The sequence below is a fragment of the Rhincodon typus genome, chromosome 31 (genome assembly GCF_021869965.1).
Source record: "Rhincodon typus isolate 14 chromosome 31, sRhiTyp1.1, whole genome shotgun sequence".
Classification (NCBI taxonomy): Eukaryota; Metazoa; Chordata; class Chondrichthyes; order Orectolobiformes; family Rhincodontidae; genus Rhincodon; species Rhincodon typus.
The window spans coordinates 16142279-16153830 of NC_063362.1; the positions used below are offsets into that span (position 1 = coordinate 16142279).

The following is an 11552-nucleotide window of genomic DNA, read 5'->3' on the forward strand; positions in this document are numbered from 1 at the left end:
GGGGCCTGGGATGGGGGTGAGGGAGGAGGTATGGGGGCAGGTGTAGCACTTCCTGCGCTTGCAGGGAAAAGTGCCGGGTGTGGTGGAGCTGGAGGGGAGTGTGGAGCGGACAAGGGAGTCACGGAGAGAGTTGTCCCTCTGGAAAGCAGATAAGGGTGGGGAGGGAAAGATGTCTTTGGTGGTGGGGTCGGATTGCAGATGGCGGAAGTGTCGGAGGATGATGCGTTGGATCCGGAGGTTGGTGGGGTGGTACGTGAGGACGAGGGGGATTCTTTTTTGGTTCTTATTGCGTGGACGGGGAAATCATGCCCGCGTCTCAGTCTGAGAGGGAGAAACTTGAGTCAGAAATAACCATGCTCAGATTGAATAAGCTTAATTACAAAGGAATGAGGGACAAATCTAGCTGGAGTGGTTGGGGAAATGAATTTAGCTGTGAAGACAGTTGAGGAAAAATGCAGAAATTTAAAAAATATTCTATGGTTCACAGCAAAGACATTTCCCAGTGTGAAAGGAGAACTCTAGGAAGTGGATTAGCCAATCATGGTTAACCAGAGAAGTTAAGGATGGCATTGAATTGAAAGTAAAAGTTTATAATAAGGCGAAGGTTAATGGTAAGCCACAGGATTGGGAAAGTTTTAAAAACTAATAAAAGATAGTAAAAAAAAAAGGAGAGAAAATAGACATTGAGGGTAAAATTGTAAGTAATATCACGACTCACCCCACAAGAACTACTTTATACGTGTAAAAAGGAAGAGAGAGACCAAAGTGAACAAATACCTCTTAAAGAATGAGGCTGTGGAAATAGTAATGGGGTACTAGTAACTGGCAGAAGAACTGAGTAAATTGTTTCCATCATTCTTCATAAAAGATAACAATAGCATTCCAAAAATACTAATAATCAAGAGGCAAAAAAAGGAGAGGAAATGAATGCAAAAACTGGCAGTGAAGAAAGTACAGGGGAAAATAATGCAGCTAAAGACCAAACTGGGTGCATCCTAGGATATTACATGAAGCAGCTACAAAGATAATAGACACACTGGTAATCTTCTAAGAATCCTTCAATTCTGGAAACTGCTAGATGATTGGAAAATTGCCAATGTAACACACTTATTCAAAAAGGGAAGGAGACAAAAAACAGGTAACTATAGACAGTTAACTTAATATTAGGCTAATATTAGTCTGTTATAAAAGATGTAACAGCAGAGCATTTAGAACTACATAATATGATCTGGAGGAGTCAGCATAGCTTCATAAAAGGGTAATCATGCCTGAGGAGTTTATTATTCTTCTGAGGACAGGACAAGCAGGAGAGGTAAAGGGGAAGCAGTGGATGTGATATATTTGGATGTTTTGAAGGCGTTTGATAATGTACCACACATTGGACTACTTAATACATTACGAGCCCATGGTGTTGGAGGTAGTACGTTGGCATGGATACAGGATTGGCTAACGAACAGAAGACAGAGATGGGATAAAGGGGGCATTTTCAGGATGGTAAACTGTAACTAGTAATGTGCCACAAGCATCAGTGCTAGGGTTACAATTATTTGCAATGTATCTTAATTACTTGGATGAGGAAAGTGAATGTAAAATAGCCAAGTTTGACACAAAAATAGGTAAGAAGGCAAGTGGTAAGGATGACATAAAGAGTCTGCAGAGGGGGATATAGACAAGATAAGATCATGGGCTAAAACTTGGCAGATGTAATATAATGTAGGAAAATGTGATGCTGTACAGTTTGCCAGGAAGAAGAGGACTGAATATTATTTAAGTGGAGAAAAATCACAGAAAATTACAGCACAGAAGGTAATGGAAGTCCTCATGCAGAAATCGGAAAAGGCTAGTATACAAGTTCAGCTGGTAATAGGCAAGGCAAATAGAATGCTGGCCTTTATTTCAAAGGGAATGGTGCATAAAAATATGAAAGTCTTACTAAAACTAGTCAGACCATAGCTGAAATGCTGTGAACAGTTTTGGTCCCTTTATCAAAGTATACACTGGCATTGGAGGCAATCCAGAGAAAGTTCACTTGGCGGATCCTGTGTATGGAGGGACTGTCTTATGAGAGGTTCATTGAGTTGGGCCTGTACTCACTGAAGTGTGAAACATGAGACATGATCGTATTAAAATATAAGATTGTTCGGGGATTTAACAGCGAAGAGGCTGTCTTTCCTCGTGAGAGATTCAGAAAGCATAATCTCATATCGAGGTATTGTACTTTTACGACAGAGATGAGGAGGAACTTCTTCTCTCAGACAGTAGTGAATCTGCAGAATTCTTTCTCTGCGTACGGTTGAAGAGACTGTGCCGCTGAGAGATAGATTTTTAAATTGGTAATGGAACCAAAAGCTATGGGTAAAAGGCAGGAAAGTGGAGTTGAGGATTATCAAATCAGTCATGTTCTCATTGAAAGGTGCAGCAGACTGAATGGCCTACTTCTGTTCCTATGTCTTATGGCCTTATACACACTCAATGCCTTTGTGAGAAGAGGGAAAAGTTTAAAAATTGTCAAAAAGTATACCTACAAAATTTTTATCCAACATTAAAATGTGATTAAACAAAAATGATATTATCTCCATGCAATAAGTTTGAATATTACACAAAATGACTAGGAAGAAAAATTATTGTCAGAGTCAAGAATCTCTGCAATAGATCGTTCACACAGCAAACTCCATTGTTAGTTACTGTACTCGGAAAAGAAGAATGTCAAAGGGTATTGAGAGCTAAACAACGAAATGGAATGTAACAAGTGATTTGTGGGAAAAATCGCACTGCATTACACTGGATTACAATTTACTTTTGTACAGCACTTTTAATCTCAGGAGAGGTTTAGGGTCAAATGAGACACCATGCTTACAAACACTCGGATACAGCCCTGTGCAAATGCAGGGATGGAGTCAGCGGTGAGGTGAAGAAGAATGTGGCTAAGACCAGAGACAATGGCTTTGAACTTTGACAATAAAGATGGCAATTGGCATATCTGTTCTGCGTAATGGTAGGTCATTGGCTCATTCTCTGTTGATGCTTTATTATGAGCGGATTCCTTGGCCATTTTTGTCAGTGATCATTTGCCACTCCTTTCCTCTATTAGGGGTAGACTGAAGAGATAGATTCTGCATCTACCTATGCTGGAATGAGAATCAAGCCTGACCTTTTCTGACGATTAGTTAGAGAAAACCAGATCTAATTGGGATTTTGTATAGCTTTTTAAGATACAAAGATAAGAAGTCATTACAAGGGATGCTTTGATAACAACTAATTAAGCAACAGTGAAATCAGACAAGGGCTAGTCCAACAGCTGGCCAATGAAGCAGATGCCTTAGAAGAGGCTGCCATGATTTTATGATACATCTGCCTGTCTGTCAAGTCCCTGTACCAAACTACAGATTGAAAGCTGTGAAATTCTAGACTGGAATTTTTGTGTCTTATTTACTGCAGTAAATCTGACACCCTCTGCTGGAATAGAGGCAGCTGATAAAGCAAGAGCAAGCTAAGGTGCCATCAACATCAAGTGAAAATAGTTCAATAAAGTATTTCAATAATTGTAATTTCTTTCTAAACTAATGAAATATTCTGGATTTCTACTTTGTCATTATTTTTAAGTGTATAAGCAAACAAATTTAGCTACTAAAATTAGATATTCCAAAGATTTTGGCTTTGTGACAGAATAAGTTCCATCAGTTCATTCTTATTCATATCTTCTTAAAGTTGTGAGCAAGATAGAAAAGTTACAAGCCCTTTTTTTGCTTAAACTACATCATTTACACCACAGCAATAGGTTCACCAAGCTACTGAAAATATACCTGGAGACTTACCTGATCAAGGCAATTAACTCCTGTGTGATACTTTGATATATGCTGTTAACTAACCTTAGTTGAAAGGAGGGGAAGAACACAGAATCTGTACCAATGCAAGGGTCTAGGCCCGAAACGTCAACCTCTCTGCTCCTATGATGCTGCTTGGCCTGCTGTGTTCATCCAGCCCTGCACCTTGTTGTCTCAGTAAAACAAGAATGCTGGTTTTCCTGATCAACACCCAGGAAGAGCAGATAAGGTTTTCTTGATGCTTATTTCTTAGCTTACACATGAAATCACTTGGATAAGTAAGGGAGGATACTCAGAATGTAGCTCCCGCTTTAAGAGAGAAAATTTGGCGGCACAGTAGTTAGTGCTGCTGCCTCAGAGCCAGGGACCCGGCTGTAATTCCAGCCTTAGGCGATTGTCTGTGTGGAGTTTGCACGTTCTCTGAGTCTGCGTGGGTTTACTCTGGATGTTCTGGTTTCCTTCCACGGTCCAAAGATGTGCAGGTTAGTTGGATTCGCCGTGCTAAATTGTCCACTAGTGTCCAGGGATTTGTAACCCAGGTGGATTAGCCATGGGGTAAGTGTGGGGTTACAGGGATATTGGGGTGCAGGGATGGGGTCTGGGTGGGATGCTCTTTGGAGGATCACTGCAGACTTGATGGGCTGAATGGCCTCTTCTACTGTAGGGACTCTTTCAAAATTAAATTTTAATACAGTAACAAAAATACTCTACAGCACTTACGTTCCAAATACAAGTTCCCTGCTCTACGAAAAATATAAATCAATGAGTGCTTGCACATATAATTAGATCCTAAGATATGTTTCAATTCAGTACAGCCAACATCAAAAATGGAAATTTCATGAAACTGAACTGATAAAATTGTTTCTGTGCCAGTGACTGCGATACCAATAAAATCCTAAAAGGGGGTCTGCAATAAATATTCACCGTTAAAAATGAAAATTGAGGTAAAGGCCATTTTTAAAAAATTCTCTCATGATACACAGGCATCACGGGCTGGCAACATTTATTGCCTATCTCTAGTTGCCCTTGAGAAGGTAGTAGTGATCTGCCTTCCTGATCTGCTGCAGTCCACGTGTTGTAGGTAGACCCATAATGCCATTTGGGAGGAAATTCCAGGATTTTGACCCAGCAACAGTGATATATTTCCAACTCAGGATGGTGAGTGACTGGGAGGGGAACTTGCAGGTAGTGGTGTTCCCATGCATGTGCTACGCTTGTGTTCTAGATGGAAGTGGTCATGGGCTTGGAAGGAGCTGTCTAATAATTCTGGCAAATTTCTGCAGTGCATCTTGTAGATAGTACACACTGCTGCTACTGAACGTTGGTGGTCGAAGTAATGGATGCTTGTGGACGTGGCGCCGATCAAGTGAACTGCCTTGTCATGGATAGTGTCAGGCTTTTTGAGCACTGTTGGAGCTGCACTCATCCAGACAAGTTGGGAGTATTTCATCACACTCCTGACTTGTGCCTTAAAGATGCTGGATAGGCTTTGGGGAGTCAGGTGGTGAATTACTCGCATTTGAACATGGACTACTTCAGTATCGGAGGAGTTGCAAATGGTGCTGAACATTTTGCAAACATTGTTGAACATCCCCACCTCTGAGGGAAGTCATTGATGAAGCAGCTGAAGATGACAGGGCTAAGGTCAGAACCCTGAGGAACTCCTACAGAGATTTCAAAGGGCAGAGGTGAATGACCTCCAACAACTACAGTCATCTTGCTATTCGTCAGGTATGACTCCAATTGGCAGAGTGTTTGCCCCCGATTCCTATCAATTCCAGTTTTGCTAGCACTCCTTAACTCCACACTTAGTCAAATGTGGCGTTGATATCAAGGGCTGTCACTCTCACTTCCCCTCTGGAATTCAGTTCTTTTGTCCATGTTTGAACCAATGCTGTAATGAGGTCAGCAGATGAGTGGCCCTGGTGAAACTCAATGAGGGCAGCAGTGAGCAGGTTGCTCCTAAGCAGGTGTTGCTTGATAGCACTGTTGAAGACACCTTCCATCATTTTACTGATGATCGAGAGTAGACCAATGGGACAGTAATTGGCCGGGTTGAATTTGTTCTGCTTTTTGTGTATAGGACATACCTGGGCATGTACACATTGTGTAGTAGCTGTACTGGAACAGCTTTGCTAGGAGTTCGGGAAGTTCTGAGCACATGTCTTCAGTACTATTGCCAGATGTTGTCAGGACCTATGGCTAAAGACTGACATCTGCACTGCTGGGGACCACTGGAGGAGGCCGAGATGGATCATCTACTTGGCATTTCTGGTTGAAGATTGTTAAGAATGCTTCTGCCTTATCTTTTGCACTGATGTGTTTGATCCTTCCATCATTGAGGATGGGGATATTTGTGGAGCCTCCTGCTCCACTGAGTTGTTTAACTGTCCACCAGCATTCTTGACTGGATGTGGCAGGACAGCAGATCTTGGATTTAACCTGTTGGTTGTGGGATCATTTAACTCTCACTTGCTGATATATCTACCGGATTTGCTCTTGGGTCTCTGAATGAAACCGGCTCATTTACAGGGACATCTTTACTTCGGAGAAGATGAGTTGTTATTGTAAATCACATCCTCTGAATTTTTCTTGGTACTTGCTGAATTTTACAGTGCAAATATTACTCAATGAAAGTGAAGTTTTGATGCCTAATGGGGACTTTAATGTGTATGCAAGGTTTCAACAGGATGCTATGGCTCACTGCAGCCTAAATGAATAAATAGAATATTTTTAAAAAGTTAAGCTTTGTGTAACAGGCTCTTCATTTGTGCACTCTTCTGATGCAATAAATTCGGCTTCAGAATATTGGTGGTTTTCCTTTTTTTTCCCCCCAAACACCATATCCCCAGGTTGCAGAGTAACTTGAGGTCAAGAAAGAACTCATGACCTAGTGTCAGAGGTGTTTTTAAGTGGTACTCAAAACAAATCTGCTGGCAACTTTCCCACTACTTTCCCCCACTTTCACTGTGGATAAATAACTCAGCTCCATCCACTGTGCTACCTTAAACTCGGAATAAAAAATAAATTGCAGTCGAAATCTAATCTGGCCAATTAGACTATATTGAACTCACCTGTATCACATTTGCCACATTTTTCTCCCCTTCACAATTCAGTACGACTCTTCATATGTGAACCAAGATTGAGTGTTTTTAAATCGCTTGTGGGATGTGGGCATCGCCTTGAGAAGGTAATGGTGGGCTGTATTCTTGGACCACTGCAATCTATTTGGTGGAGGTACACCCACAATACTGTCAAGAAAGTAGTGTGAGAATTTTGACCCATTATTACCACACATACAATCCTGCTCAAAAACAGAAATTGGCATCACAAATTCTTCCTAAGAACAAGCAGCAAAAACCCTGCCTGATGTTTCCTTCTCTATATTGGAGGCATTTGTAATCAAATATAGCATGCCATTTTTTTGTCATTTGGGAAGCCAGCCGCTTTCTTCACCTGCAAGGGAGGTCAAGTAATTGGGCCAGTGGTGAGTTAAAACCCTTGACTGGCCATTAACTGAACAGGCCTTAACTGCTGGCAAGTCAAAAAAAAAGTCCAATGAAACTTCTTGGTCAGCACTTAATTGCTGAGGTGGTAGGAAGGGGATGAACATCTCTCCATGGCCAACTTGCTCCATCATTTGTCTTTCTCGCCGCCTCCCTTTCAACCTCCAGTGAGGTGAAAATTGATTCCATGGTAGCTCCCAGGCACACCACTGTTTAACAACAAAACCATTGCATTGCATTCTATCAGGAATTTGGAATTAGAGTGTAAGTAGATACAATCAAATGAATAATAGTACACCAAACTCATGTAACTTCAAAGTGGTGGGATTGGAAAAGAAAATGCCATCGTTCAATGTATTATATCATTTTTAGTTATTTGTGACATTTTCTAAAACTGTTTCTGAAATAATATCATTATAACAAAGATTATGGGCCTTGACAACATTCTGGCTGCAGTATTGAAAACTTGTGAATAAGAACTAACTGCATCAGTACTGTTACAATACTAGCACCTACTGAACAGTGTGGAAAATTACCCAGGTAAATCCATTCAACAAACTGCAGCAGAAATCTAATCTGGCTAACTGCCAGCTCATCAACATAGAAAGTAGGTACAGACAAAAAGGTCTGAAAATTGTAAGAGGAATCATGTATATATCATTGTACAAAGTCACTGTAACATGACTGGCAGGAAAATTAAAGTGCATTTAATCATCTCTAGCAAAATGCAAACGCTTCCAGGCCACTTTAAATGGATGGAATTATCAGACTTCAAACACGTAGAAGCATTACTTTACTCGTTGTTTACTTTTACCCCCAAAACTGTGGAGCAGCATATTTATATCAAATCACCAAAAATGAGTTCAACATTTCAGCATGCAATAAACGATGGAGTCTACTTGAACAACAGAACATGACCTTCCTGGATTACATAGAGCTATCCCTTCTTTAATACACCTACTGTGTTCCTTAAAGAAAAACGCACAGAACAAAAATATCAGCAAAAATCTTTTTTCCCGCAAGAAAATACGTAATTAGGGTGGGTTATGTGCCTCACCTACAAATTTTACATTATAAAAACTTACTAGGTGTCTTGAACCTAACTGGCCCAAAAATCCTCTTATGACTTACCTTCCATTCAACTTTGCTTCCCCGGATCCCCTTACTCCCTGACACATTACTGAATGGACCTCTCAAATTTTAAATATAATATTGATCTCGCTCTTTGTGCGCCTTCTCTGCAGCTGTAACATTGTAATCTTCACTCTGTTTTACTATCCTACGGTATGGTATAATCTGCCTGTACTGCACGCAAAACAAAAAACTTTTCACTGTACCTAGGTACGTGCGACAATGATAAATCAAATCTCTAGACCCACAGCATCCTCTCCTATACGCGTCCATTCACTGTTTCCCTCTCTGCGATCCACCTGGTCATTGCTTCTTTTTCCATCACCCTCCACTCACTGCTTCTCTCTCTCCCAATACTCACTGTGCTATGAAGCAAGCGTAAAGGCAAATGAGGCAAAAGGAGGGAAGCCACAAGTGGAAAAGATGATGAGCTTTTCAGCTGTAGTAATAAAATGAACATTACAGCAATTATAAGCAAAAACATTTAAAAAGCAACTATATTTGAAGTATCTACGCCACAGCACAAGTTTCCTAAATGCTTAGCAAACTTTGTTGCTTATGGTGGTTTCTCTAAAAAAAGGGCAAAGCTATTCTACAAGGTTCAATAGTGAATACTGCAGTATTGTGATATTTTTGAAATGTAAAACATAGAATATTCTCATCTACTTGCATGAAAAAATGGGTCAAACTATAACTGGAATTGTGTCACACAACTGCCAGGCAATGATCATCTCCAACAAGACAGAATCAAACCAAGCCCCATAAAATTCAATGGCACTGAATCTCCTACCAACAACAACATTGACCAGAAAGTGAGCTGGACTAACCATCTTAATATTGTGGCTACAAACTCAGGTCAGCGAATATCTCACCTCCTGTCTCCACAAACCCTTTCCAGTATCTAAATGACAAGCCAAGAATGTGATGAATTACTCTCCCTCTGCCTGGACAGGTGAAGTTCCAAAAACATTCAATGAGATTGTCAGAATTCAGGACAAAACGACATTCTTGATTGACAACCCACCCACTGCCTTCAACATTCACTCCCTTCCTTACCAATGCAGTGGCAACAGGGTTTACCATTATTGCAGTACAAGATGCACTGCAATAATTCATCAAAACTCCTCCTACAGAACATTCTGAATCCAACCTTTACTGTCTAGAAGGATAGAGGCTGATGTATGGGAAATTGGAATTGGGGAAGAGGACAATGGTACAATGCAAATTGTTTCTTTCTTCTACCCAAATTCTACAAAATATTTCGTAGTTTTGGGCACCAGGTAAGTGCAGGTTGTGTACAGATGTGGTGCTAATTTCAAATGAGCTCCTTGTAGCAAACTAGCATGACATCTGACTGCCCAATTCAATTTTTTTTGGTATGATTGAAACTGAACACTGCCACTCTAAACTTAAGAACAGTACAGTATTGTATTATGGGACTGAATCTATTAAAAGCAGAATGAAGCCTGTCCAGTCCACTTCAGCAAGACCATTAGCAGCCTTTACAAAAGAGACTATCAGTTGTCCAAGTTAGATCCTAATCCAGTCCCTGAGGGAGAAAGGACATTGTACAAAATCTAATGCTGTACTATGTTGCTATGCTACATAGTGCCATTTAATATATTCACAGGATGTTCTACAGACATTAAATACATTTTGCAACAATGGTAAAAATGTATCTTGTAATTCAATGTGATTGAGTTATCCAGCAACATAAAACATTAAAAATAGCGGTCACAATTTCTGTGAACAAACTGCAAATACACCAATTGAGTTAGTGATCCCCGATGGCTGCTGTGATCCAGTTCTACAGGTTTTTTCAAATCCTATTGTTTAAAGCATATGAACCCAGCCTCCTACAAAGGTTCAATAAAGTTATCCAGTGTATAGCTGAGTTAGAATCATAGAATCCATACAGTGTGGAAACAGGCCCTTTGGCCCAATAAGTCCACACCAAACCTCAGAGCATCCCACCCAGACCCATCCCCCTAACACTACGGGCAATTTAGCATGGCTAATCCACCTAACCTGCACATCTTTGGACTGTGGGAGGAAACCGGAGGAAACCCACGCAGACACGGGGAGAATGTGCAAACTCCACACAGACAGTCGCCCGAGGCTGGAAGTTGTACAGACGAAGAAGATTTTACATCCCTGTAGCTAGTATATATATTTATGGATGTTAGGTGAAGACATTTAGGCTTGGTTCTGAAGCCCCTATAATTAAATATTACACTGGTACATAATGTTGAACCTCACACACGAACAAATGCTTGGTAATTCAAAACCAAACTGTTATCTGACTCTAATGGTATCACTATTTATTCCCAGTTCATGAAGTGCTGCGCAGTTCACACCTTGTGCACCAGATCTGCCAATATTAAGATCCTACTTTCCTCAATTCCTTTCTCCTTCATCAGTTTATCTAGTTTCTGTATTATTCTGGATTATTAATTTCAGCCACTCTCTATGGTACAGAGTTCCACATTCTTGCTAATGATTGATAAAACAAGTTTTTTTTTGAATTCCCAGAACATTTCATGCATATTTCCAGAGTGTGGACACAGGCTGAGCTTTAAAATATTCCATTTATAAGGATAGCAATGCACCTTCTAACATGCATCTAACATGCAAATGAACTCAGTTCATTTTATGAAAGATAATATCAACTCATTAACGCGTCAAAAACAGTACTGAAACTCAACAGCACTTGAAACATGCTTAAAAATAAAATGCAATTCAAAATGGGAATATTTTAGTTTGAAAGACTGTTTTAATACTTCTGCTCACCATGCTGCTAGATTAAATTTAAAAAAATCTGGTTGCTGACTGCTGTTTTATATCTTACTTGAAAGCAGTCATCTCTAAATGGCTGTAATTACTGCACTAGAAACTGGTACAATCAAAATCAATTTTCAAGGACAGGACATTTTGACCAGATTGTCAACAAGTGTCTCTGTTGCTGAAGGGAGGCAATGGCCTAGCGGTATTATCGCTGAACTGTTAATCCAGAGATAGTAGGAACTGCAGATGCTGGAGAATCCGAGACAACAAGGTGCAGGGCTGGATGAACACAGCAGGCCAAGCAGCA

At 40.4% G+C, this 11552-nt stretch overlaps 1 protein-coding gene across 3 annotated transcripts in view; it reads right to left on the minus strand.

The window, feature by feature from the left end:
• kcnab2a (potassium voltage-gated channel subfamily A regulatory beta subunit 2a) overlaps positions 1-11552 on the minus strand; it is a 250821-nt gene that overhangs the window by 88083 nt on the left and 151186 nt on the right. Inside the window, exon 2 of one of the 3 annotated variants that reach the window (XM_048614847.1) lies at positions 6899-7075. The exons of the other annotated variants lie outside the window; for them this stretch is intronic. The gene's annotated coding sequence lies outside the window, so the exon portion shown is untranslated. The remainder of the gene's footprint in view (positions 1-6898; positions 7076-11552) is intronic. 3 annotated transcript variants of the gene reach the window in all.